This window comes from Ornithorhynchus anatinus, chromosome 7 (genome assembly GCF_004115215.2).
Source record: "Ornithorhynchus anatinus isolate Pmale09 chromosome 7, mOrnAna1.pri.v4, whole genome shotgun sequence".
Taxonomy (NCBI): Eukaryota; Metazoa; Chordata; class Mammalia; order Monotremata; family Ornithorhynchidae; genus Ornithorhynchus; species Ornithorhynchus anatinus.
This window is the reverse complement of record NC_041734.1, coordinates 66,081,649-66,108,032: the sequence shown is the minus strand read 5'-3', so window position 1 is coordinate 66,108,032 and position 26,384 is coordinate 66,081,649. Positions and strand designations below refer to the sequence as shown.

At 47.3% G+C, this 26,384-nt stretch overlaps 1 protein-coding gene across 12 annotated transcripts in view; it reads left to right on the top strand.

Annotated features, from left to right (window-relative positions):
- Nucleotides 1–26,384, top strand: part of USP49 (ubiquitin specific peptidase 49) — an 87,425-nt gene that overhangs the window by 20,976 nt on the left and 40,065 nt on the right. For 2 of the 12 annotated variants that reach the window (XM_039912579.1, XM_039912578.1), the window contains exon 1: nucleotides 18,078–18,219. The exons of 5 other annotated variants lie outside the window; for them this stretch is intronic. The gene's annotated coding sequence lies outside the window, so the exon portion shown is untranslated. Of the gene's footprint in view, nucleotides 1–18,075; nucleotides 18,220–26,384 lie in introns of those variants that run through there. 5 more of the 12 variants (XM_039912581.1, XM_039912572.1, XM_039912580.1 and 2 more) reach the window with 4 other exon arrangements.

Below are 26,384 nucleotides of genomic sequence, written 5' to 3'. Positions count from 1 at the left end.
TGACTCCCAAGCCCGTGCTAGTTCCACTGAGACACGAGTTGTAGTCCCAGCTCCAGCACCTGTCTGCTGTGTGACCTAGGGCAAGTCACTTTACTTCTTTGAGCCTCAGTTACCTCCTCTGTAAAATGGGTATTGAGACTGCGAGCCCTATGTGGGATTGGGACTGTGTCCAACCTGATTTGCTTGTATCCACCCCAGCGCATAGTACAGTGCCAGACACATAGTAAGCGCTTAACAAATACCATGATTATTATTACTAATACAATTATTCAAATGGGGAGTAACTTTGTCCGACCTGATGACCTCGTATCTACCCCAGTGCTTAGAACAGTGCTTGGCACCCAGTAAGTGCTTAGCAAATGCTATACTATTATTATTTGGGCAATCAGGCCCGCTGTCAGCCTGAAATGTCCACCTCCCTGCCCGTTTGGAAGCTCTGACGGCGTTTCCCCCACCACTTTCCGGCTCCTGCTGGATTTTCTAGGAAGTTTTAGCCACCTCTCCCGGCCTGGCTAGCCCTGCCCCGGGCCCGGGGAGGACGACATGGACCGAGGGGTCAAACCCAACCTCCGGGGGCCGTCTGTGAAAGTCTGGCGAGCTGCGTGAGCCGCGACGGGCTAGGGACACCTGGAGCCCAGAGCCAGCGAGGCAGAGAGGGGGCAGGAGTAGGCAGCTGCTGGGAAACAGGAGGTCGTACCCCAAAAGGCAGTTCTTCTCCCAGTCTCACAGGCAGCCTGGAGCTCCCGTGGAAAGGATACGGGCCTGACAGTCAAAGGACGTGGGTTCCGATCCTGCTCGCTTGCTGTGTGACCTCGGGCAAGTCACTTTACTTCTCTGGGCCTCAGTTCCCTCATCTGGAAAATGGGGATGAAGACTGTGAGCCCCATGTGGTTCGGGGACCGTGACTTGTATTTGCCCCAGCGCTGAGAACAGTGCTCAACCCACAGTTAGCGCTAAACAAGTACCATAAAACGAACAGACCAGACTTCCCCCATCTGGGAGCCCCGGCTCCAGGAGTAGCGATTTCGCCGGCCTTGCTAGTAAAGCGCCGTCCTCAAGACCGTAAGGGCGTCGTGGGCAGGGAACGTGTTATATTGTAGTCTTCCAAGTGCTTAGTACAGTGCTCTGCACAGAGTAAGGGCTCAATAAATATGATTGATTGATTGATCAACCCCACCCCAAAAGGAGACTCAGAGAAGGGATTGCAGTGGCAAGGTCTGGACCAGTAACGCCGGACACGAAGAGAGGAGCTGGGAAGGGAAGGGGGTCCTATGGGTGGTGGGACCCTCTGTGGCGGGCTGGCCTCAGGAAAGGTGAGCCTCCCCAATGACCGGCCAGTGCAGACCCATCCATCAATCAATCAATCAGGGAAGGTGAGGTTTCCCCAACCACCAGCTGGTCCAAACCAATCAATCAATCAGGGAAAGTGAACTTCCCCAGCGACCAGCTGCTCCAACCGATCAATGAGGGAAGGTGAGCCTCCCCAACATCAGCTGGTCCAAACCAATCAATCAGGCAGGGAAGGTGAGCTTCCCCAGTGTCCAGCTGGTCCAAGCCGATCACTCCATCCATCACTCAGGGAAGGTGAGCTTCCCCAATCACGGGCTGATCTAAACCAATCAATCAATCAGGGAAAGGGAGCTTCCCCAACAACCCACCTGTCCAAACCAATCACTCAATCCATCAGGGGAGGTGAGTTTCCCCAACAGTTCCAAACCAGTCCATCAGTCAGTCGTGTTTATTGAGCTCTTTCTGTTTGCGGAGCGCTCTCCTAAGCACTTGGGATAGCACAGTATAGCAATATAACCGACTTGATAGACACATTCCCTGCCCACAACGGGCTGACAGTCTAAGGGGGGCGGACAGACATTCATAGAAATAAGTAAACCTTGACATCAGCTCCTGCCACACATGGCAAACCTTCAGACCAGGAATTGCCTCTTTGGCGAGAAAGGAGCCTGGCCAGTGGAAGAGGATAATGAACATGGCAAGGGGTAGTGTACTGTGGAGGGAGGTGGTGTATGTGTGTGTGTATAAATATCTCTTTCCTGCCTTTTTCTCTCCCTTTTTTATTTTACGGTATTCATTAAGCGCTTACTGTGTGTCAAGCACCGGTTCTAAGCACTGGGGTAGATCCAAATGAATTGGGTCGGACACCATCCCTGGCCCACATGGGGCTCGCGGTCTAAGTAGGAGGGAGAACTGGAGAACCGAGGCACGGAGAAGTGCCCGAGGTCACCCAGCGAGCATTTGGCAGAGCCGGGATTAGAACGCGGGTCCTCTGAGTCCCGGGCCCGTGCTCTTTCCACTAGGCCACGTCGTTTCTCTTCCTATTCCATTCCTTCCTCTGGCCATGTTGTGGTCACCGGCTCCCGGCCCTGGAAACTCCGCCTCCCGGATGGGCTGTTCCACTTTCACGTGAGAAATCTGAGCCCTGACCTCTTCACTCTGAGCTTGTCCTTTAAGGCTTGTAACAGTCTGCAAGAGGACGGTTTCCTCTTCCTCCCTCAGCCTTGAAAATATCCTCGCCCGGTTAGGGAGCATTGCATTTCACTACCTTGGGAAAAACAAGCACGTGTCCCGAAGTGAAGTTTATTTTTCTAAACTGCCGTAAGTGGATTAGTTGATTAGATTTATCACTTTCCACTCAGGGCTATTAATCTGCTAACAAAAACTAGGCTGTGTCCAGAAATCAGTGTGGGAAATCTTTGAGAGAGCAGAAAGTGGTTCAGGGGTGTTCCTTAACACTGGGGACAGTTTGAGAGAAAACATATTGGATAAAGAGAGTAAACAATAGGCTCTTAAAGTAGTTATTTCATTCCTTTGAGATTTGGGGAATGGTTTGTCCCATTATAAACTTATTTGGTGAAGCAATCTTAGATTTCAAGAAGATATTTCAACAGGTGAAAACCTTTTCTTCCTCTTTTTTTTTTTACTTTTGAAAGTTCCAATGTGAAACCTTTAAAAAAAGAGACAGAAAATTAAAGTGCCAGCTGTTGTCTTAGAGATAATGTTTTCTGTTTTACTTTTTGTCATGCCATTTTCTTGTCCAACTCTGCCCCTCTAAGGGGGACAGTTTTTCAAGTAGAACAAAGCACTGACTGACAGGGCAAAAAAACCTCCAAACCCAAACCCCGTGTGTGTAGTTAAGCAATTATATCTGAAAATTGCTTAATAGATTAAAAAAAATCCCTTTTGATCTCCTTTTTACAGTCCTGCGGAGGGTTTAAAATATATGTGGGAAGCTTCTAACCCGTCTGAATTATCCTTATAAAAAGACATCATCATCTGGTAAAATTTCCTGAAATTCCGTACTTAGATTAGAACTGTCTTGACGTTGTGGGTTCGATTTTTAAATGAGAGAATTCCTTAGAAATCCAGAGAGAGTGAAACCGTCTCCACTTTTGATGTGAAATGAAAGCTTCCCTCTCAACTGTTCACCCTATTTAGCTGGAAGAGCCCAGGGCAGATCTTTTAGAAAAAGCAGCAGGTTGAATGGAAGACTACTTTAGTGACCCCTCATCTTCTCTCCCCTTCTCCTGGAATCAGCGCAGTGGAAGATCAAATGGAGAAACCCGGGCCCCGGGTGATTTTCCTCCCGTTTCCGAATTGTAAGAGCAACGGGGACTCCTGCCCCGTTTTCTCGTTTCCTTTAAAAGCAGGATCGTCACGGTGATGGAAAATGCCGCCTCAGAACCGCACTCGCCCCTCTCATCCATATCCAGGGGTGGAATCGGATCCGATTCTGAAATACCGTCCTCCGGCCGAGCGGTAGCAAACGTGCTCGTTTAATTTTTGGAGCGGTGAGGAATTGGGGACGGGGACCCCCTTCTGCTTGTCGTCCTTTCTAACCAGGATGGAGATGACTGCTTAGAAAGGCTTCCCGGTTCCTTGGAGAAAAGGCAGGCCAATTGGAGGAGCGTTCATGCGGCTCTGCATTTGTGGCCTTTATCGCATTGTTCCCCAGGCTCTCGGGGAGGGCCGGGCATGCGTGCGTGTGACTGCCTTTTTCTCTCCCCCCACTCACCCCCTCCCCAGTCTTCTGATGAACTTGCAGGAGAGTAAGAGCACATGCTACGTTTTTGCTTTTAAAGCTTTCGTTTCTGGCCACAAAAGTGTTGAAACCAAGTTGGCCTCTCGACACCGCTCCACTAGCTCAGTTTAGAGAGGAATTTGAAGCCGAGTTCTGTTCAGCCTTTGATTCGGCCACAGACCTGTAACTGATTCCGGTGAATTATCCCAATGCGAGATGCCAAACTGGAGCTCATTTGGGAGTTCTGATTTCTGACTAGCTGGCTGAATGTTAAATGACGGCCTTTCAGAATCAATCACTATCTGGGCTTGCACCTGCCTCAAACGGTACCACTGTCTATTACAAGGAGGAGACTCTTTTTTTTTTCCAATTCTATTTTCTAAAGCGAAAACGTTTCACATGATTTCTGTTTCACAGGTGGTTTTCGGTTTCTTGCCGGCGGGGACACTGTCTTGTTAAGACTCTCTCGTCAGTGGTAGTTTTCTTTACCTGTGCTAATCCCTGCTTTTGTAGTTATCTCTTTCCTATTTCTCCACAAATTCCCGGGATTTTAACAAGGCGGTTGTTTATAGTGTGGCTCCCAAAGATCGGCGGTGGATAGTTGAATCGAAATCTGGTCCGAGTTCCCTTGTCATTTCTCCCCTACCACACCCCTCTTTGATCATCTTCAGCTTCATCGTGGCAGCAGCATCACCATTCATTCATTCATTCAATAGTATTTATTGAGCGCTTACTATGTGCAGAGCACTGTACTAAGCACTTGGAATGTACAATTGGGCAACAGGTAGAGACCATCCCTGCCCAGTGACGGGCTCACAGTCTAAACCGGGGAGACAGCAGAGCAAAACAGAACAAAACAAGAACAACATCACCAAGATAAAGCAGCGTGGTATAGTGGATAGAGCACGGGCCCGGGAGTGGGAAGGTCACAGGTTCTAATCCCGGCTCTGACACTTGCCTGCTGTGTGGCCTTGGGGGAGTCACTTCACTTCTCTGGGCCTCAGTTACCTCATCCGTAAAATAATAATGTTGGTATTTGCTAAGCGCTTACTATGGGCAGAGCACTGTTCTAAGCGCTGGGGGAGATACAGGGTCATCGGGTCGGCCCACGTGAGGCTCACAGTTAATCCCCATTTGACAGATGAGGGAACTGAGGCCCAGAGAAGTGAAGTGACTTGCCCACAGTCACACAGCTGACAAGTGGTGGAGCCGGGAGTCGAACTCATGACCTCAGACTCTAAAGCCCACGCTCTTTCCACTGAGCCACGCTGCTACCCCCCAATGGGGGGTAAAATGGGGATTGAGACTGTGAGCCCCATGTGGGACAGAGACTGTGTCCTACCCAATTTGCTGTATCCACCCCAGCGCTCAGTAGAGTGCCTTGCATGTATTAAGCATTTAACAAATACCATAATTATTATTATTATCATCAAAATTTATGGAGCACCTACATTTGGCCAAGCACAGTACTAGGTATCTCAAGATATTTGGAACTGAGAAAAATTACTTACACCCACTATCTGTCCTCAAGTTGCTCACAGGCAAAGGGAGGAGACAGACAATCAATACTACTTATTGAGTACTTATAGTTTGTAGAGCACTGTACTGAGCATTTGAGAGAGTACAATACAACAGACTTGGTAGACAGATTCATTGCCTAAAGTCTGGACATTTAAATGAAATTTGGAAATGGACATAAGTGCTGTGGACTGATGTTGGGGTGAGTAGCAAGTGCTCAAAGGGCTCTGCACACGGTAAGCGCTCAATAAATACAATTGAATGAATGAATCTAAGTGCATTCAGAAGAGAGTAGCGTGGCCTAATGAAGAGAGCCCGAGCCTGGGAGTCAGAAGGACCTGGCTTCTAATCCCGGCTCCACCACTTGTCTGCTGGATGACCTTGGGCAAGTCACTTCACTTCTCTGTGCCTCATTGACCTCATCTGGAAAATGGGGTTTAAATCCTCCTCCCTCCCACTTAGGCTGTGGACCCCATGGGCGACAGGGGCCGTATCCCACCTGATTAGCTTGTGTCTACCCCAGAGTTTAGTAGAGTGCCTGGCACTTAGTAAGCGCTTAACAGGCACCATTTTTTTAAAAAAAAGGAGATGGAGTTAGGGGAAATGAGAAGTTATTTGGGGAAGGCCTCTTAGAGGAGATGTGATCTTAATAAGGCTTTGAAAGTTTGAGAGTGGTGATCTGTCAAATATGAATGAGAACTTAGAGAAAAAGCAGAAGCAGCATGGCCTAGTGGATAGAGCACGGGCCTGGGAGTCAGAAGGTTATGGGTTTTAATCCCGGCTCAGCCACTTGTCCGCTGTGTGATCTTGGGCCAGCCACTTCACTTCTCTGGGCCTCAGTTACCTCATCTGTAAGATGGGGATTAAGACTGTGATCTCCACGTGGGACAGGGACTGTGGCCAACCCAATTTGCTCGTATCCGCCCCAGCGTTTCGGACAGTGCCTGGCACACAGTAAGCGCTTATCTAATGCCATAATAATAAATAAGTGAATGGGGAGGGAATTCCCGGCCAGAGGGCGTGGGCAAGGGGTTAGCGGCGAGGTAGACGAGATGGAGTTAGAGTGAGGAGGTTGGTGTTGGAGAGGCGAAGCATGCGGGCTGGGCTGTAGTAGGAAATCTGGGAGGTAAGGTGGGAGGGGGCAGGTTGATGGAACACTTTTAAGCTGATGATAAGGAGTTTCTCTTGGATGCGGAGGTGACTAGGTAACCATTGGAAGTCTGTGAGGAATCCAGAGATGTGAACAGAATTTATTTGAGAAAAATCAAGCGGGCGGCAGAAGGAAATGCGAACTGGAGGGGGAAGAGACGGGAGGCAGGGAAGTCAGCGAAGAGACTAGAGAAGCAGTGCGGCCTAGCGGATGGAGCACGGGCCTCGGAGTCGGAGGGACTTGGGTTCTGATTCCGACTCCGCCACTTGCCTGCTGTGTGACCTTGGGCAAGTCACTTTGCTGTGCCCAAGTTTCTTCGTCTGGAAAATGGGGATTAAGACCGTGAGCCCCACGTGGAGCATGGACTGTGTCCAAGCTCATTAGCTTGTATCTATCCCAGCGTGTAGAACGGTGCCTGGGACGTAGTAAGCGCTTAACAAATACCGTTAAAAAAAATACTGTGATTCCCCACATGGGGCAGCGACTGTGTCCAACCTGGTGATTTTGTATCTACTCCTGCGCTTAGCACAGTGCCTGGCATGAAGTAAGCGCTTAACAGATACCACAAAAAAAACTAAGAGAGACTCTAAAAACCTACACTACTTCCTCTTCTCCTTCTCTTCCTTCCTTTCCCACTTTCTTTTCTGTCTTCTCTCCCCCACATCTCTTCAGTTCCTTTCCCCATTTCTCCCTCTCTCTGTCCTGCACTCGCAGCCCTTCACCCCAAGTTCACCCACCCCAACTCAAAGTGAAAAGCTGGGCTGTCCCAGACAGTTATGATGAGCTTATCAAGTGATCCTTAACTTTTAAAGGTGGGACCTTTTCAGGTTTTATCATATGCAGACCAGAAAGTGTTGGTGAATTTGTAAACTAGCTTACGCTAAGGTTAAATTCTACTCGGTAAACTAGGCTATAGACTCTGCTAGGTTTTTATAGGTTATCTATAAATGCTGTGGGTTTTCAAGAAGTTTTTTTATGGTATCTGTTAAACGCTTACTATGTGTTGGGCACTATAGTAAGCGTTGAGGTAGATAGAAGATAACGAGGTTGGCACAGTCCTTGTCCCACATAGGGCTCACAGTCTTAATCTCCATTTTACAGATGAGGGAACTGAGGTACGCAGTTCTTTTGTTCCTGTATTTTAAATAATAAACCTGCACCCTCCTTTTCTTTTAACAGATGGTTAAACCCACAGCAAACTCTCTGATTTAACCGGAAGCATAGGAAGATTAAATTAGGGCATGATTATGATTTCTAATTTGTTCATTTAAAGAGTTAAATTTATTTGGGCTTTTTTGCCCTAAAATTTTTGTTTCGTGTCTTCGTAAATCTCACTCATTAAAAACCTTGAGAAATATTAGCGAGACCTTGGATTTCCATCGCACTTTGATTCTTATTACATCTTATCGTCACAGTGATCCTCCCTGTGATATTGGGAATGGTGTGGGCATTTTTTTCCTTCATTTTATAAAATGGAGAAAGCAGAGGCTCAGAGCAGTAATAATAATAATAATGGTATTTGTTAAGCGCTTACTATATGCCAAGCACTGTTCTGAGCGCTGGGATAGGTACAAGATAATCAGGTTGTCCCGCGTGGGGCTCCCAGTCTTCATCCCTATTTTACAGATCAGGTAACTGAGGCAGAGAGAAGTGAAGTGACTTACCCAAAGTCACCCAGCTGACAAGTGGCAGAGCCGGGATTAGAACCCTCGACCACTGACTCCCAAGCCCGGGTTCTTTCCACTAAGCCATGCCGCTTCTACTTAGTACAGTCCTCTGCACGCAGCAAGCGCTCAATAAATACACTGAACGAACGAATGAATGAATGAGGCATCACCTTCTCCAAGATATCCCGCTAGACCAAACCTTTTACCTTTCCGGCCCTCCAAAAGTGGCATTTTTTTAACCAGCCTTTCCGAGAGAAAGGGATTCCTGTTCTTGTCCTCCTTGATAACACAACGATAAACGACCGCCTGCCATCGCCGTCTATCAATGTTGTGTTTTAAGCATTACCCGGTAACAATTTGGGGGCAGTCATCAACACAATAATCAGCGTCTCATGAATAATTTTATTTTTAGATAAGTAAAAAAAAAAAACCCTACAACCCTATCATTTTAGCTACGGCAAACTATTCTTTGAGAACTACTGATTTAAAAGTGTGCCAGAGCTGCTCGGCAATCAGTTCTGATGGCGAAGAAAGAGAATCGCTCCTAGACGTCGGCCCCCGCCGCTACCGGGCTTGGGCTGGAAATCGGGGGTGTGGGCTGGAAATCCGGGGGGCTTGGGTGGGTTTGGACCCTTTCCTACCCAAACTGTACCTACCCGCTAGGGACCGATACCCATTCTGGTCCTGGGAATCTCAGGGAGCAGCATGGCCTAATAATAATGTTGGTATTTGTTAAGCGCTTACTATGTGCAGAGCACTGTTCTAAGCGCTGGGGTAGATACAGGGTCATCAGGTTGTCCCACGTGAGGCTCACAGTTGTTCCCCATTTTACAGAGGAGGTAACTGAGGCACAGAGAAGTGAAGTGACTTGCCCACAGTCACACAGCTGACAAGTGGCAGAGCCGGGAATCGAACCCATGACCTCTGACTTCAAAGCCCAGGCTCTTTCCACTGAATCAAGAGCTCAGGCCTGGGAGTCAGGGGGCCTGGGTTCTAAACCCTGCTCTGCCACTTATTTGCTCTGTGACCTCGGGCAAGTCACTTCACTTCTCTGCACCTTCATTCAAGAGAAGCAGCGTGGCTCAGTGGAAAGAGCACGGGCTGCAGAGTCAGAGGTCATGGGTTCAAATCCCGGCCCTGCCGCTTGTCAGCTGTGTGACTTTGGGCAGTTCACTTCACTTCTCTGTGCCTCAGTTACCTCATCTGTAAAATGGGCATTAAGACTGTGAGCCTCACGTGGGACAACCTGATCGCCTTGTATCCTCCCCAGGGCTTACAACAGTGCTTTGAACATAGTAAGCGTTTAACAAATGCCATCATTATTATTCATTCATTCGATCGTATTTATCGAGCCCTTACTGTGTGCAGAGCACTGTACTAAGCGCTTGGGAGAGTGCATTACAGCAATAAACAGTCACATTCCCTGCCCACAGCGGATTTACAGTCTAGAGTAGGGGAGACAGACATCAATACAAATAAATAAAATGATGTAAGTGTGGGGGGCCTCAGTGACCTCATTCTGTATAAAGGAGAATCAGTCGTCCTCCTTCCGAATTAAACTGTGAGCCCCGTGTGGGACAGGGAGAATGCCCACCTGCTAAATTTGTAAGAATAATAATTAATAATTAAGTTATTTGTTAAAGAAATGGGATCAGAAGCACAGGTGGAGGGGGTGGATTTTGAGAGAAGGCAGATTTCCTCTAGAGATCCTGCTAAGATGGGAGAAAGCCTCTCAGTTGTCTGAAGTTAGATTGCCTAAGTTGCGGGGGTCTTTTTGTGGCATTTGTTAAGTGCTTACTATGTGACAAGCACTGTTCTAAGCCCTGGGGTAGATGCAAGGTAATCAGGCCGGATACGGTCCCCGTTCCACGTGGGACTCGCAGAAAAGGAGGAGGGGGAACAGGTATTGAATCCCCATTTTGCAGTTGAGGAGATTGAAGCCCACACAAGTGAAATGACTTGCCCAAGGTCACACAGCAGGCACGTGGCAGAGCCCGGATTAGAAACCTGGTCCTCTGGCTCCCAGGCCAGTGCTTTATCCATTAGGCCCCGCTGCTTTCCACTAGGCCACGCCGCTTCTTGGAAGAAGCCGCTAAGATTTCTCAGAATTTAGGTCAAAAAAGGACTCGTCACCTGCCAGCAGTCCTGCTGTTTCTGAGACAGGGGAAATACACCGGTCATGAACATTAACAGCGTTTCAAACAATAGAGAAGCAGCGTGGCCTTGTGGATAGAGCACGGGCCTGCAAGACAGAAGGATCTGCGTTCTAATTCTGGCTCCGCTCCTTCCCCGCTGTGTGACCTCGGGCAAGTCCCTTCACCTCTCTATGCCTCAGTTTCCTCATCTGTAATTGAGGATTAAGACCGAGAGCCCTATGTGGGACACCGACTCTGCCCAGCCCGATTAGCTCGTATCTCCCCCAGCGCTTAGTACTGATTATTATTGTTAGACAATATATTATTATTATTAGGCAAGCAGCGTGGCTCAGTGGAAAGAGCACGGGCTTCGGAGTCAGAGGTCATGGGTTCGACTCCCGGCTCTGCCACTTGTCAGCTGTGTGACTGTGGGCAAGTCACTTCACTTCTCTGGGCCTCAGTTACCTCATCTGGAAAATGGGGATTAACGTGGGACAACCTGATTACCCTGTATCTCCCCCAGTGCTTAGAAGAGTGCTCTGCACATAGTAAGCGCTTAACAAATACCAACATTATTATTATTGTTATTATAGTATTGTTAAGCGCTTTCTGTGTGCCAGGCACTGTACTAAGCGCTGGGGTAGATATAAGCAAATCGGGCTGAACATGGTCCCTGTCCCACATTGGGCTTACAGTTTCAATTCCCATTTTACAGATGAGGTAACCGAGGCAGAGAGAAGTAAAGTGACTCGTCCAAGGTCACGCAGCAGACACGTAGAGGAGCCGGGATTAGAACCCATGACCTTCTGACTCCCAGACCCGTGTTCTATCCACTGCACCATGCTGCTTCTCTAGTATGTTCCCTCATTTGTAAAATGGGGATTAAGACCGTGAGCCCTACGTTGGGACACAGACTGTGTCCAACCTTATTAGCTTGTATTCACCCCTGTGTTTAGTACAGTGCCTGCGTAGAGTAAGCACTTAAAAATACCATTAAAAATGGTATTTTTTGAGCACCTACTGTTTGCCGAGCACTGTGCTCGGTGCTTGGGAGGGGACAGTAAAGTTGGTAGACATAACTCCTACCCTAAAGTAGGCTCACTCTGGACAAGGAATGTGTCTGTTTATTGTTATATTGTCCTCTCCCAAGCACTTAGTACAGTGCTCTGCACACAGTAAGCGCTCAATAAATACGGCTGAAGGAATGAATGAGTAAACGAAGTAGTTTAGAGTCTAGCCGGGGAGGCAGACAGTGAGGCCAGTTTTAGAAGGGAGGAAGCTTTGGAGTCGCAAGTAAGTGCACAGAAAGCGCTTATTAAATACGGTTGAATGAATGAGTGATTTATTTGCAGCTTCTTTAGCCAGGATGGCCCCCTGAGCTAGTCTGGAAGATAAGGCAAAAAGCAAACTGGTGTTCAGCAAAAGAAAGTGTCGGTCCCCTCCGGCCCTCGAACTCTGCAGCCTAAAAAGGTGTCGTTGCCCTCGTGAGAACGTGTGTGTATTTCTCTCGATCATTCAAACTGACTTGCGGGTTTCTCTTTTTAGAAAAAGGTCACGCATCCTTCGAACTCGCTGACGTTCGCCTCGAGGTTTACGATAAAGCGTTCAGTGGCCTGGTGGGGAGAGCAGAGGACTGGGTGGGAGGAGGCCTGGGTTCCAGTGCTGCACCACCACCTGCCTCCCGTGTGACCTCGGGCGGGTCGCTTCACTTCTCTGGGCCTCCATTTCTTCATCTGTAAATTTGGGGATTCAGTGCCTGGTCTCCTGACTCCTCAAGCTGTGAGCCCCGTGTGGGACTGTGTCGGAGCTGCCCCGGTGCTTAGCCCAGTGCTTGGCACTTAGTGAGTGCCTCCCCCTCTGGACCGTAAGCTCGTTGTGGGCAGGGAATGTGTCCGTTTATTGTTATATTGTACTCTCCCAAAAGGTTGGTACAGTGCTCTGCACACAGTAAGTGCTCAAGAAATAATTATGATATTTGTTAAACGCTTACTACGGGCCAGGCACTGTACTAAGCACTGGAGCGGGAACAAGCGGATCAGGTTGGACACAGTCCCTGTCACGTGTGGGGCTCACAGTCTCAATCCTCAATGTACAGGTGAGGTAACTGAGGCACAGAGAAGTGAAGCGACTTGCCCAAGGTCGCCCAGCAGACAAGTGGCGGAGCCGGGATTAGAACCTATGAACTTCTGACTCCCAGGCCTGTGCTCCACTACGCCATGCTGCGTAAATAAATAAAGATGAATGAATGCTTAACGAAAACCACAAACAGTAGTAGTATTCTTTTCTCTGAGGGGATTCAGATGTACCTTCACTGGAAAAATAAAGCTCATACCCCAATCTTATATTTGGGCGCGGGCGTGGTGGCCCAGTTTGGATCATCCTCCTGCCCCTCTCCTCTTTCTGATTCCAGATCCAGGTTTCACTTCTCCCAAGAGGTTCGGCTCACCTGTCTTTTCTGAGGAAGGTTTGACCGAGGGGGTGGCATTTTCCTTTGAAATATGAAGTCGCTCTTTGGTTTTCTATAAAGTGGCTCTGTTTATCCTCCACTTACTGCCTCGGGGATCCCGGGGCAGCCAACTGCAATTCTTTATCTCTAAAATGGATCTTTGAGCAAACATTTTTAAGTTTCGTAGGGCTGAAAGGGTAAAGAGTTATGGATTCCTTTTGGCCACGTTCTCTAAGACACCCTTCACGTGCCCGGGAAAAATGCATCCGATCAACGCAACTGACCGATTGGGAAAAGTCAGGTTCTAAAAGCACCCCGTTTCCTGCTGTGCCGGCAAGCATTCACTGGATTGATTCTCCTCCTTTATTCCACTAAGAATCTATCGCGCGGAGTGGGTAAGTTGGATGCATTTTGGTAGACCTTTCTTCATGGACTCTAGTCTTTCCTCCACGTTTCTCTATTATCCGGCATTATTAGCTCCATATGTGCGGTGGGTGTCCTGCTTTTCATTCATTCTATCGTATTTATTGAGTGCTTACTGTGTGCAGAGCACTGTACTAAGCACTCGGAAAGTACAATTCAGCAACAAAGAGAGTAGTGGTGAAATTCAGAGAGTAGAGAAATAGAGAAGCAGCGTGGCGTAGTGAATAGAGCACGGGCCCGGGACACGGAAGGTCATGGTTTCTAATTCCGGCTCCTCCATTTGTCTGCTGTGTGACGTTGGGCGAGTCACTTCACTTCTCTGGGCCTCAGTTACCTCACCTGGAAAACGGGGATTGAGACTGTGAGCCCCATGAGGGATAGAGACTGTGTCTAACCTGATTTGCTTGAATCCACCCTAGCACTTAATACAGTGCCTGGCACATAGTAAGTGCTTAAAAAATGACATTATTATTATTATTATTATTATTATTTTTCTCAGGCTCTTTGGGTGGGTGGGGGGGGGGGAGGATTAAGGGCTTCAGAGCCGCCAGACTGCAGTTATTCAATTTTAGAATGCTGATTTTTGCCTTTGCCATTTTCCACGCAGGTTTGTGTTTTTGTCATTTCACCGATCAGTCTTGGTCTCTTCTATACCCCTCTGGCACCTCAGAGTTGTGTGTTAGAAAACCTCTCTTCCTCTCACCCTCCCCCCCAACCCCAACCCCATGCAAAAGAAAAAAGGGTTTTTTTAACCCGAATGTCGAGCCGAGCATTTTCACACCCTTTTGAGAGCCAGGGTTTGTCACTGTTACTTAACCCTCTGAGCCATATATTAAGGATGTGGGGGCGCCCCTTTTCACCTCCGCCTCCCTTTCGAACGTCGGCCTTGGGAGAGGGAGATCTCTCCTTTGCCCCCTTGAATCAATCAATCAATGAATCAATCAATCAATCGTTTTTATTGAGCACTTCCTGTGTGCAGGGGACTGTACTAAGCGCTTGGGAGAGTATAACACGACATTATAATAGATAACAGAAAACCACAGCCTGGGCCGAACTGGTCTCATTCTGATTTCCAGCCGTAAACCAGCTTTTTTAAGGAGTTAAGGACTTGGCATCCGGTCGTCAATGATCTATCTTAAATTAAAGTTCAAAGCATCTCACTGTAATGGTTCTTCGGTGTGCAGAAGGGTCATAGATTTAGTTTTTATCTGCTTTTGGCTTCGACGTGGTAAACCCCGCCTCCCAGATAGGATTCACGCGAGTTCCTCGTTTAGGAGTTTTTTAGCTTTTAATCAATCAGTCGTTCATTCAAGCGTATTTATTGAGTGCTATCTGCGTGCAGGGTGCTGTACTAAGCACTTGGGAGAGTACCACACAATGAGTCCAGAGGGGGAGATGGACATTAATATAAATAAATTACAGTTACGTACGTCAGTGCTGTGGGACTAGGAGGGAGGATGAATAAGGGGAGCAAGTCAAGGCGTTGAAGAAGGGAGTGGGGAAAGAAGAAATGAGGGCTTAGTCGGGGAAGGTCTCTTGGAGGAGTAAGACCTTTATCCCAAATTCCTTGGCTTTAAGGGCTTTCGGTACCGCGTTAGCTGTCAGATTTAGTATACCATTATTTTTCCCTTCCGAGCTCTACTTGTTCAGTTTGCCCTTTGCAGAGGAACGATTAATTCCTCGAATGATGCTCTCTGGATCTGAGTGAACAGCATTTAGGGAAATTTCATTTGGCTGCCAGTGAGATGAAACAGAAGCTAGCTCGTCTCTGGACTGTAAGCTCATGGTGGACAGGGAGTGTGTCTACCAGTTCTGTAATAATAATAATAATAATGTTGGCATTTGTTAAGCGCTTACTATGTGCAGAGCACTATTCTAAGCGCTGGGGGAGATACAGGGTCATCAGGTTGTCCCACGTGAGGCTCATAGTTAATCCCCATTTTACAGATGAGGTCCGCACGTCCTCCCCCAGGGACTTCACCCCAGGTATTCGTTAGGTGCTTACTATGTGCCAGGCACTGTTCTAAACGCCAGGGCAGATACTAGGCAATCAGGTTGGACACAGTCCTTGTCCCACATAGGGTTTACAATCACATTGTAAGCGCCTAACACACCATAAAAGAACGGCGTCATAGAAGGAGCATAGGAGAGCATAATAATGGCATTTTAGAAATCCCAAGTTGCTGCCCCATGTTTAAATAGAGCTGGCTTTTTTTGTCCCAGCCGGCACCCTGAGAGTTAACATGAATGGATGATCAGAAACACATTTTTAGATGAAGCCTTGGGCGTTAGTGGCGGTCAGGTTTGGGGATAGGTTTTGTGTTCTTTTATTCCTTGTCAGTGAAAGGAGCTGTCATATTGGGCCTCAACTCGTCTTAAGTATTATTAGTGTTATGAAAATAATTTGCATTTGTCAAGTGCTTACTGAGATCGATACAGTGCAAAAATATTAGACACAGTCTCTCTACTAAAGGGGGCTCACAAGTCTAAAGAGGAGGGAGAATGGGGATTAAAGCTCCATTTTACAGATGAGGAAACTGAAGCACTTGCCCAAACACACGGCAGGCAAATGACAGAGTCGGGATTAGAACCCAGGTCCCCGATCCTCAGGGCTCTTGCCATTATTTAGTCAATCATATTAGTCATTAGTCATATTTATTGACCACTTACTGTGTGCAGAGCACTGTGTTTAAGTACTTGGGAGCGTACGGTACAACGGAGTTGGGAGACACGTTTCCCACCCGTAACAGCTCAGGAGCCGTTGGGCATATACACTTCCCATCTATTATGACATCGACTTAAAGCGGCTTAGAGGAAATTTGTTTCAGACACTGTGCAGCGATGGTGTGAGAATCAACCCTTCAGTGCGTGGCCTAGGGGACAGAGCACGGGCCTGAGAGTCAGAAGGACATGGGTTCCAATCCCGGCTCCGCCACTTGCAGCCATGTGACTTTGGGCAAGTCGCTTCACTTCTCTGGGCCTCAGTTACCTCATCTGTAAGATGGGGATTGAGACTGTGAGCCCCACGTGGGACAACTTGATAACCTCGTATCTACCCCAGCGCTTAGAACAGTGCTTGGCGCCTAGTAAGCGCTGAACAAATACCATTATTATTATTATTACTTCTCTGTGCCTCAGTTACCTCATCTGTGAAAGGGGGATTAAGACCGTGAGCCCAACGTGGGACAGGGACCGTGTCCAACCCGATTTGCTTGTCTCTACCCCAGCGCTTAAAACAGTGCTTGACACATCCTAAGTCCTTAACAAATACCATCATTATTATTATTTATTGAGCGCTGTTTGCAGAGCACTATGCTAAGCACTAGGAGAGGATGTTATAACAGAGTTGAAGGTGAGGGACGGCCGTTCCGCCCCTTCGCTCCCTTTCCTTCCCCGTACCACCCACAAACCACCCTCCGCTCCGAGGAAGCCCAAACCTCCTCCCCGCATCCCTACCAAGTGGCCTCCAGGCACCCGCCCTCATCTCTCCACGCGTCGTCCCTCACATCCTCCCCCGGAGAATGTAAAGGCCAACGCCAGACTGACAGAGCAGCTTTCAAGCTGATCAGCTGTTCATCTTTCTGCTCGTTATTTATAAAACTGCTCTTTATTTCTGCATACGCCACATACCTAGGCTTTGTTTCAGCCATATCTAAGCCACGGCTGCCCTCGAGGGAAGGTGAGATATAAGCTCAGTGTGTCGAATAAATAAATAAATGTCGGTATTTATTAAGCGCTTACTATGTGCACTGTTCTAAGCGCTGGGGTAGATACAGGGTAATCAGGTTGTCCCACATGAAGCTCACAGTCTTAATCCCCATTTTCCAGATGAGGGAACTGAGGCCCAGAGAAGTGAAGTGACTTTGCCCACGGTCCCACAGCTGCCAAGTGGCAGAGCCGGAATTCGAACCCATGACCTCTGACTCCCAAGCCCGGGCTCTTTCCACTGAGCCAATTCGAATGACCGTGGCTTAGTTTGAAACCTGGCAGAGCAGGCTACTGGCTGACGGGCGATGGCCGCTGGAAACGTAGACTTCCGCCGGCTTCTGGAGTGCTTATAGTTGGCTGAATTTTCTAACATCCCACCGCTAACTATTATTCTGTCAGTCAATCATGTTTATTGAGCGCTTCCTGTGTGCAGAGCACCGTACTGAGCGCTTGGGAGAATACAGAAGCAGCGTGGCTCAGTGGAAAGAGCATGGGCTTGGGAGTCAGAGGTCATGAGTTCGAATCCCGGCTCCGCCACTTGTCAGCTGTGTGACTGTGGGCAAGTCACTTAACTTCTCTGTGCCTCAGTTCCCCCATCTGTAAAATGGGGATTAACTGTGAGCCTCACGTGGGACAACCTGATTACCCTGTATCTATCCCAGCGCTTAGAACAGTGCTCGGCACATAGTAAGAGCTTAACAAATACCAACATTATTATTATTATTAATGTGCCTCTGCACACAATAAGTGCTCAGCACACAATATGAGATCAATAAACGCTATTGAAGGAATGAATAAAAAGATGCATTCCCTGCCCACGATGAGCTCAGAGTCTAGAGTCGGGGAAGGATTCCCAGGAGCGGGGTCCGATCCGTAGCGGACGGAGGCGTCCTGATGAATTCGGCCACCCGGTTAGGTTCCTGCCGGAGGGGCCGCCGACGAAAGACAATCACATCTCCTTGGTGACCGCAGCTCTCATTATTTTGTAATAATGAGCAGAAGTTGGGTAAATGCGTCCCGCCGAGCGGTCTTCTACCTGCGTGGCCCTCGAAGACCATGTGAAGCTTTTGTAAGGTGGCTTGAACAAAGTGGAGAGAGCCGGGTGGCTCGACCTATCGTCAACGAGGCCTCTCCTTGGGGTGAGTCTTTACTCTTCCGCAAACGGAAGTGTTCGGTCAGGATAAATTCTCCATTTTTGTCCACGTCGACCGTAAGCTCGCGGTGGGCAGGGGACGTGTCTACCAGCCCTGTTGTAGTGTATTCTCTGAAGCGTTTAGTACAGTGCTCCGCACACTGTAAGCGCTCGGTAAATACCGCTGATGGATCGGTTCCGCTCCGAGTCGTCCGGTGTTAGGTTTTTGGCTGCGGAAGTCTCGTCTCGTTCGCGGATGTGAGGGCGGGGTCTTCGTACCTTTTGGCTTTAGTTTTTGGAGGCTCAACCGGAGGGGGGCCGTCAAAATCTAAATACTGAGTCTAAAGCTGGCTCGTGTGGTGGGACATCTCAGTTTGGGAGCGGTTAGACCTGGAAATCCTGGATTCTCCTTTCCTGGCATTTGGTATGTTGAAAGTGGTGTCATTTGGAATAGTCCATGCTCTCTAGTTTGAGAATTTGGATCATCTTGTTTTGGATTAGAAGCATATTTACAGGCAGGCTGCGTCTCCCTTCCCGAGGTAAAATTCACTCTGTCATTGAGATTTAATCAATCAATCAATCCGCAATATTTACTGAGCTTTGTAGCTGTTTATTTTAGTCATCCACACTGGAATTTGATTTTGGCATGACAGTCCACCAAACTAGAATCAGGAGCCCCTGGGGGTCAATAGAGAATTCCACGGGTGCCATGGAAACCGGGCCAGTGGAGCTCCGAAGTATTTGTTTGCTGGTTTGTGGCACCACTTGGCTCATTCCCAATCAATCGATCAATCAATCAGTGATATTTATTGTACACTTATTACGTGGAGAGCACTGAACTAAGCACTTCAGCCTCCTCCTTCTGGAATCTTCTTCCTTGCCATCTTTTCCGCTTCTCCTTCTTCACACCCCACCCTCCACGATCCCTTCCCCCACCTGCCTTTCCCTCCGGAGCCTCTCCTTTCCAGGGCAAAACAAGAAAATATCATTGATTTTCTCCCCTTCTCGACCACGAGGTGATCCTGCCCCCAGTTTTCCGAGTTTGTGGAGGGGTGATTTGCAGTTTGGGGAGGTCGGGGGAAGGAGTTGGATCTGGGCATCTTCGGAATGAGAGGGGACTTGGAGGCGGGGGTGCCAGCTTTGCGGTGTGAACAGAGGGGCGGCCTTGGAGCGGGACACTGAGGGAACAGGTCCAGGTCAAAAATCGAAAGGATGGATTCATTCAAGTTCAGAGAGGTGGGCACACACCGCACGCAGCCAGGGAAGTGGACATGCAACCAAGCACGTACCTAATGATAATATTTGTGGTATTTGTTAAGCGATTACTTTGTGCTAGGCATTGTACTAAATGCTGAGGTGGATACAAGTTAATTGGGTTGGATACAGTCTCTGTCCCACATAGGGCTCCCAATCTACACCTACAGGAACACATACACGCACACACACACAGCAGGGAGGAGAAGATGCACGGAATTAAGGGGTCACGGAGGAAATGGGGTCAGGTCTTGGCTGGGGTAGGTAAAAGATAATCAGATGGGATGCAGTCCTTGTCCCACACGGAGCTTACGGTCTTAATCTCCATTTTATAGGTGAGAGAACTGAGATGCAGAGAAATTAAAGTGACTTACCCAAGGTCACGCAGTAAAAAAAGTGATAGAGGTGGGATTAGAACTCAGGTCCTCTGACGCCTAGGCCTGTCTTCTTTCCACTAGGCCATGCTGCTTCCCTTTTATTTATTTATATTAATGTCTGTCTCCCCCTCTAGACTATGAGCTCATTGTGGGCTCTCCCAAGCACTTAGTACAGTGCTTTGCACACAGTAAGCGCTCAATAAATCCGATCGAACGAATGAATTGATTGATCGAAAGATCTAGTAACGGATCGTTACGGTATTCAGCTCTCTGCCAGTGCAGTCTCACAAAGCCCAAGCTCCATATACTTCCTGACAACAGCACAGAACACTTAACAGAACATGATAATAGCTAGGAAACCCGGCCTCGTGAGCATGACTCGAGACTGGAAACGCCTTGTGGGCAGGGAACCGCCTAAAAATAATAATAATAGTGGTATTTGTTAGGCACTTTAAACCAAGTGGTATTTGTTAAGCCAAGCACTGCTCTAAGCACTGGGGTCGATTCAAAGTGATCAAATCTTGATCCCCGTTTTACAGATGAGGTAAATGAGGCACAGAGAAGTCAAGTGTCTTGCCCAAGGTCACACAGCAGACACGTGGCAGAGCCGGGATTAGTACCCAAGTCCTCTAAGTCCCAGACCCATGCTCTTTCCACTGGGCCATGCTGCTTCTAGCCTACCAACTATCTCTGTTGTATTATACTCTCCCAAGCGCTTAGTACAGTGCTCTGTACCCAGTAAGCGCTCAATAAATTGTATGGATTGGAGGACTCCCCACCTGCCTCTAGACTGTGAGCCCGTCGTGGGCAGGAATTGTCTCTCTTCGCTGTATTGTATTTTCCAAGCACTTAGTACAGTGCTCTGCACGTAGTCAGCGCCCAATAAATACGTTTGATTGAAAGAGTCCTGTAGGATTCCTTAAGATATAAGGGGAATCCATGAATGTGTTTCAAGCTATCGTTAGGTTTGTCCTTCATGGATTCGTCCAAGGTGACCGAAGAGGTTTAGAGATCAAGACGGCCCTCTTTATTTTGTAGAAAATGTGTCGATTGGCTTAATAATAATGATGGCATTTGTTAAGCGCTTAACTATGTGCAAAGCACTGTTCTAAGCGCTGTGGGGGGGGGGGATACAAGGTCATGAGGTTGTCCCACGTGGGGCTCACAGTTTTAATCCCCATTTTCCAGATGAGGGAACTGGGGCACTGAGAAGTGAAGTGACTTGCCCAAAGCCACACAGCTGACAAGTGGCGGAGCCGGGATTAGAACCCATGTCCTCTGACTCCGAAGCCCGGCCTCTTTCCACTGAGCCACGCTGCTTCACTTCTGAAATTCTGGCAGTAATGACAGCGAAACTACCATTTCTTTAATGGGCTTTTTTCCCCTCCGGTTCACACGATTTTTTATTATTGTTGCTTGCTGTGTAGGTTATTGACTGGCTGTTGGAGCCGTTGTATAAACTGCGATGTTATTTTAGGAGATTAGTTAATAAAGTATGCTAAGGTTCTGCCAGCATGAATGTGAATTCAAACCAGGAGAGAAAATCGGAAGTCTCCTGAAGAAGTGACTGTAATTTGCCCAGTTTTCTCTTTCTTGAATGGGTTGGAAATCCATCAGTGGTATTTCTTGAGGGCTTACTATGTGCAGAGCACTGTACTAAGCGCTTGGGAGAGTGCAATACAGCAGAATTAGCAGATGATTTCCTTTCCCTTAAGGAGGGGACAGTCTAGATGGGGAGAAGACCATTGGAAGGAGAAGAGCTGCTCATTAAAGGAAGGATGCTGAATTGATCAAGTTTTGGCAGGTCTATATTTTTGAAGCAGACATGGTTAACTACAGCATGGATGCCTAGAAGGCATCTTTGTGCCTTACCATTCGTAGTAGGTAAAGAATGAGGAAATGTCTGACGCGGGTCCTACGGTGCATTTTTTAAAATTTCATAAAATATTAACCGCTATTTGTGGAAGCATGCAGCCGGAAAGATTGTAGCGTGCCAGAGTTTCAAACTGATTAGTAATAATAAATGACTTCACAGTCCTATTCAGTCTTCGATCGTGAGCCCCGCGTGGGACAGAGAGTGGGTTCTGATCAGATTATCTTGTGTCTACTCCAGTGCTTAGCCCAATGCTTTGGCACAGTAGCCACTTAATAAATACCATAATTATCATTTTTTTGTCATTAAGTTTGAATGTCAAATAAGGTAATGTTTCATCTGTAACTGAAAAGCGGGGGGAAACGTGACTTGAAAATCTTTCGGAACATCCTGGCTCCGCCACCTGTCTGCTGTGTGACCTTGGGCAAGTCACATCACATCTGGGCCTCGGTTACCTCATCTGTAAATTGGGGATTAAGACTGTGGGCCCCAAGTGGGACAGGGACTGTGTCCATTCTGATTTGCCAGTACCTACCCCCAGTGCTTAGTACAGTGCCTGGCACATAGTAAGCGCTTAACAAATACCACAATTATTATTATCGCTAGTTGTAAATGCACATGTACCACTGAAGTATTGAATAAGAGCTTGAAGGGGAGGTGGTCACACCTCAATATATGTTGTTGGTTCCTTCTGGAAAACCAGCTTGCAAATTGATATCGTGTAAGAGGACGACGCAGGATTATGGGAAATAAAGGTTTAGACTCCGAGCTTGCAAACTGACCTGCCTAATTTATCTAGTAAAGCTAATATTTCTCTTTTCCCATAGGCCTATAGTAGTTCTGAGTTGAGCTTTAGCTGCTGGCTCTCTGTCTCCTCTCCTACTGCATTTTCCTCCGAAATTAGATCGAAAGCTCCTCAAGGTCTGAGAAAGTGAGTCCTCTTCTGCTGTTCAATATTTTTTGCACTCAGTGAGTGTTCAATATACACCTTTGAGTGATCGATATCTGAGGAGGTGGTCTTGTGAAATCTGGAGTAGATATGCCTTATATCTTTGGGTAGAAAGGTTCTCCTTGGCATTATTTTCTAAAACTAACCAGTCTCACCTGTGTTTAAAAAAAAAGCTCCTCCCAAATATCATTAGTATTATCAGTAGTAGTAATAATATGGTTTCTGTTATGTCAAGCCCTGTTCCGAAGCTGAGGGAGGTAGAAGTTTTTGTTTCATTTTGTTCTAATGGGATTTGTTAAGCACTTACTCTGTGCCAGGCACTGTACTAAGAACTAGGGTAGATACACACTGATTAGGTTGAATACCGTCCATGTATGGAGCTCACGATCAATCCCCATTTTACAGATGAGGCAACTGAGACACAGAGAAGTGAAGCGATTTGCCCAAGGTCATGCAACAGACAAGTGGAGGAGCCCGAATTAGAATCCAGGTCCTTCTGACTCCCGGGCCCGTGCTCCATCCACTAGGCCACGCTGCTTCTCAGTCAATCAGGCTGGGCACAGTCCGTGTCCCACAAGGGGCTCACGGTCTAAGGGGGAAAAATGGAAAAAATGTGATGTCTAATGAATCAGGTCAGTTTGGATCATCATCATAATAATAATGGTTCTTGTTACACCCTTACTGTGTGCCCAACAACATTCTAAGTGCTGGGGTGGATGCAAATTAATCAGGTTAGACACTGTCCCTGTCCCACATGGGGCTCGCACTCTTCACCCCCATTTTAAAGATGAGGGAATTGAGGCCCAGAGAAGTGAAGTGACGTACCCAAGGTCCCCCAGCAGACACGTGGCAGAGCTGGGATGAGAACCCAGATCCTTCTGATTCCCAGTTCCGGGCCCATTCTCTATCCACGAAGCCATGCTGCTTCTTATCATCATCATCAGTGGTAGTTATGGAGTACCTACTGTGCGCAGAGCATTGCACTAAGCATTTGGGAGAGTACGGCGCAACAGAGTTGGCAGACACGTTTCCCACCCGCAGGTTTGGATGGAAACCTTGCAGCTGTTTCTCACGTGCAGATGCCGCTCCGATGGCAGCGTAGCTTCATGTAACTCAGACCTAACTTCTAATTTCTCAAACCAACCCCCGTGGCTATATAAGTCGATTCCTTGGCTACAAGACTTTTCCCCAAAGGCGCAGCCACAGACTGTTTACTATCCAACCCTTTAGCTTTCCATCAATGAAACTCTTGCTGCATTTGTTCTTCTGTTCACTCGTTCAGCCCTCTGTCCATCTTGTCTGTTAGAGCATGAGAACGAATAACGTTTGGGAAGCCGCGTGGCCTAATGGCTAGAGCACAGGCCTGGGAGGCAGAGGACCTGGGTTCTAATCCCGGCTCCTCCACTTGTCTGCTCCGTGATCTTGGGCGAGTCACCTCACTTCTCTCCGTCTCAGCTACCTCACCTGTAAAATGGAGATTGATCGGGAGTCGCTTTGCTTCTCTGTACCTCAGCTTCTTCAACTGTAAAATGGGGATTTTTTTATAAAAATAATAATGATTGTGGTATTTATTAAACACTTACCTGGGCCAGGCAACGAACTAAGGACTCTACTAAGGTACAGTCCTTATCCTACAAGGGTCTCACAGTCTAAGTAGGAGAGGGTAGGATTTAAAATGGAGATTAAAACTGCGAGCCCTACACGGAACAGGGGACTGTGTCCAACCTGATTTGCCTGTACCCACCCCAGCACTTAGAACAATGATAATATTGTTATGACACATAATAAGCATTTAATAAATAGCATAGTAATGATAATAATAAGAATTTTAACACACGCTTGCTTAAATTTCTGCCTGTCTTCACTGTATACACTTGATTCATTATGCCCCAGCCACAGAAGATACGTCTTCATTCTTGGCAAACCTATCCAACATTTCCATGTTCTGGGGAATACTAAATACTAAACATACTTTAAAAATACTAATCACTGTTTTTGGCTACACATCTCAGGACGGAGCCACCTTTCTCTCAAATCCCCCTCAGAATTTGGGGCAAAGAAGAATCGAGGATGGTGAAGATGGAAAATTTTAACGTTTCAAACACTATGTTATCACACACTAGGAGCAGTGTGGTGGCGGAGATGGGGTAGGACGTGACCAACGGACTTTAGACACATCTGTGTCTTGGCGATTGTGAAGCATTGTGCAAAAGTGAATCCATACCACGCGCAAGAATAAAGGGTCACAATTAAATGACCGTGCATAGTTGAAATCATGCAAGAAAACACCTTGTAAATCAAATCCCAACTGTTTAGTGGTCCGGGTTTTGTTCCAGAGCTACTTGATAAAGAGGAGGGTTGCTCTCTCTGTTCTTCACGCAGCAATCCATTTCCTGTTGAAATGTAATAAACCTTGAAGTGTAGGCCACATTTTAGATGAGAAGAGGTAGGTTGAAGAAATGTCATGTTTTCCACTCCGTAGTGAACCGAGCTAAAATAAACCCGGCTGTTGGGGACCATTGCTAGCTTATCTTCTTTCATCTTTTTAAAAATATTCCCCAAACCCTTTTGTTAGGCGAACAGGGGAATCAAACAATTACTTTCCCCGCCTTCAAAGCCTTATTGAAGGTACATCTCCTTCAAGAGGCCTTCCCTGACTAAGCCCTCCTTTCCTCTTCTCCTAATCCCTGTTGTGTCACCTTGACTTGCTTCCTTTATTCACCCCCACTCCCCCACCCCCAACCCACAGCACTTAAATACAGATTTGTAATTTACTTATTTATTTCTATTAATGTCTGTCTCCCCTTCTAGACTATAAGCTCATTGTGGGCAGGGAATATGTCTCTTTATTGTTACATTGTACTCTCCCAAGTGCTTAGTACAGTTTCTCGCACTGTCAGTGCTCGATGAATACGACTGATTGAATGAATGAACACTAAGGCGTCTGAATAAATAAAAATTTGGGGTTGAAGCTCAGGGATGGGAATATTTTCAGGCAGAAGGTAGAAAATATTTTTTGGATTCGTCCCTCATGACGGAGCCATCTTCGTCTCAAATCCCCCTCTGAATTCAGAACTAAGACAAATCCAAGGGTGGTAAAGATGGCAGAAAAACATGGCGTTTGAGACCTTGTGGGATCACGCACTAAGAGCTCTCGATATCGTCGAGACTTTCTGGGGACAGGTAGTCACAGTTTTGTGTGTCTGAAGAGCCCAGCCTGTTAGCTGTAAGGGGGTATTTCCTGCAGCTCCTCTAAGACTCTCTATCAGCTTGCAAATAGCCCCTTTCTCATAGTCAAGAATGATTTATGGCTAAGAAGAGGGAAGGAATGCTAATTCCATGGATTTTACTGCTCCTGGACCTTCCTGAGGAGGATCTTCAAGAAACAGAAGTGGCCCATTAACATTTTGTATTTTATTTGCAGGGATTAATCTTTTCCAAATGGAGGAAACATTAAAGGTTTGGGGGAGCCCAGTGTAATAATAATAATTATTATATGGTTATTATTATTATTATGATGGTATTTGTTTTTACTGAGTTTACTGTGTGCCAGGCACTGTTCTAAGCACTGGGGTGGATACAAGTTAATCGGGTTGGACAAGGTCCCTGTCCCATGTGGGGCTCACAGTCTCAATCCCCATTTTACAGATGAGGTAATAACTGAGGCACAGAGAAGTTAAGCGACTTGCCCAAGGTCACACAGCAGACAAATGGTTCAG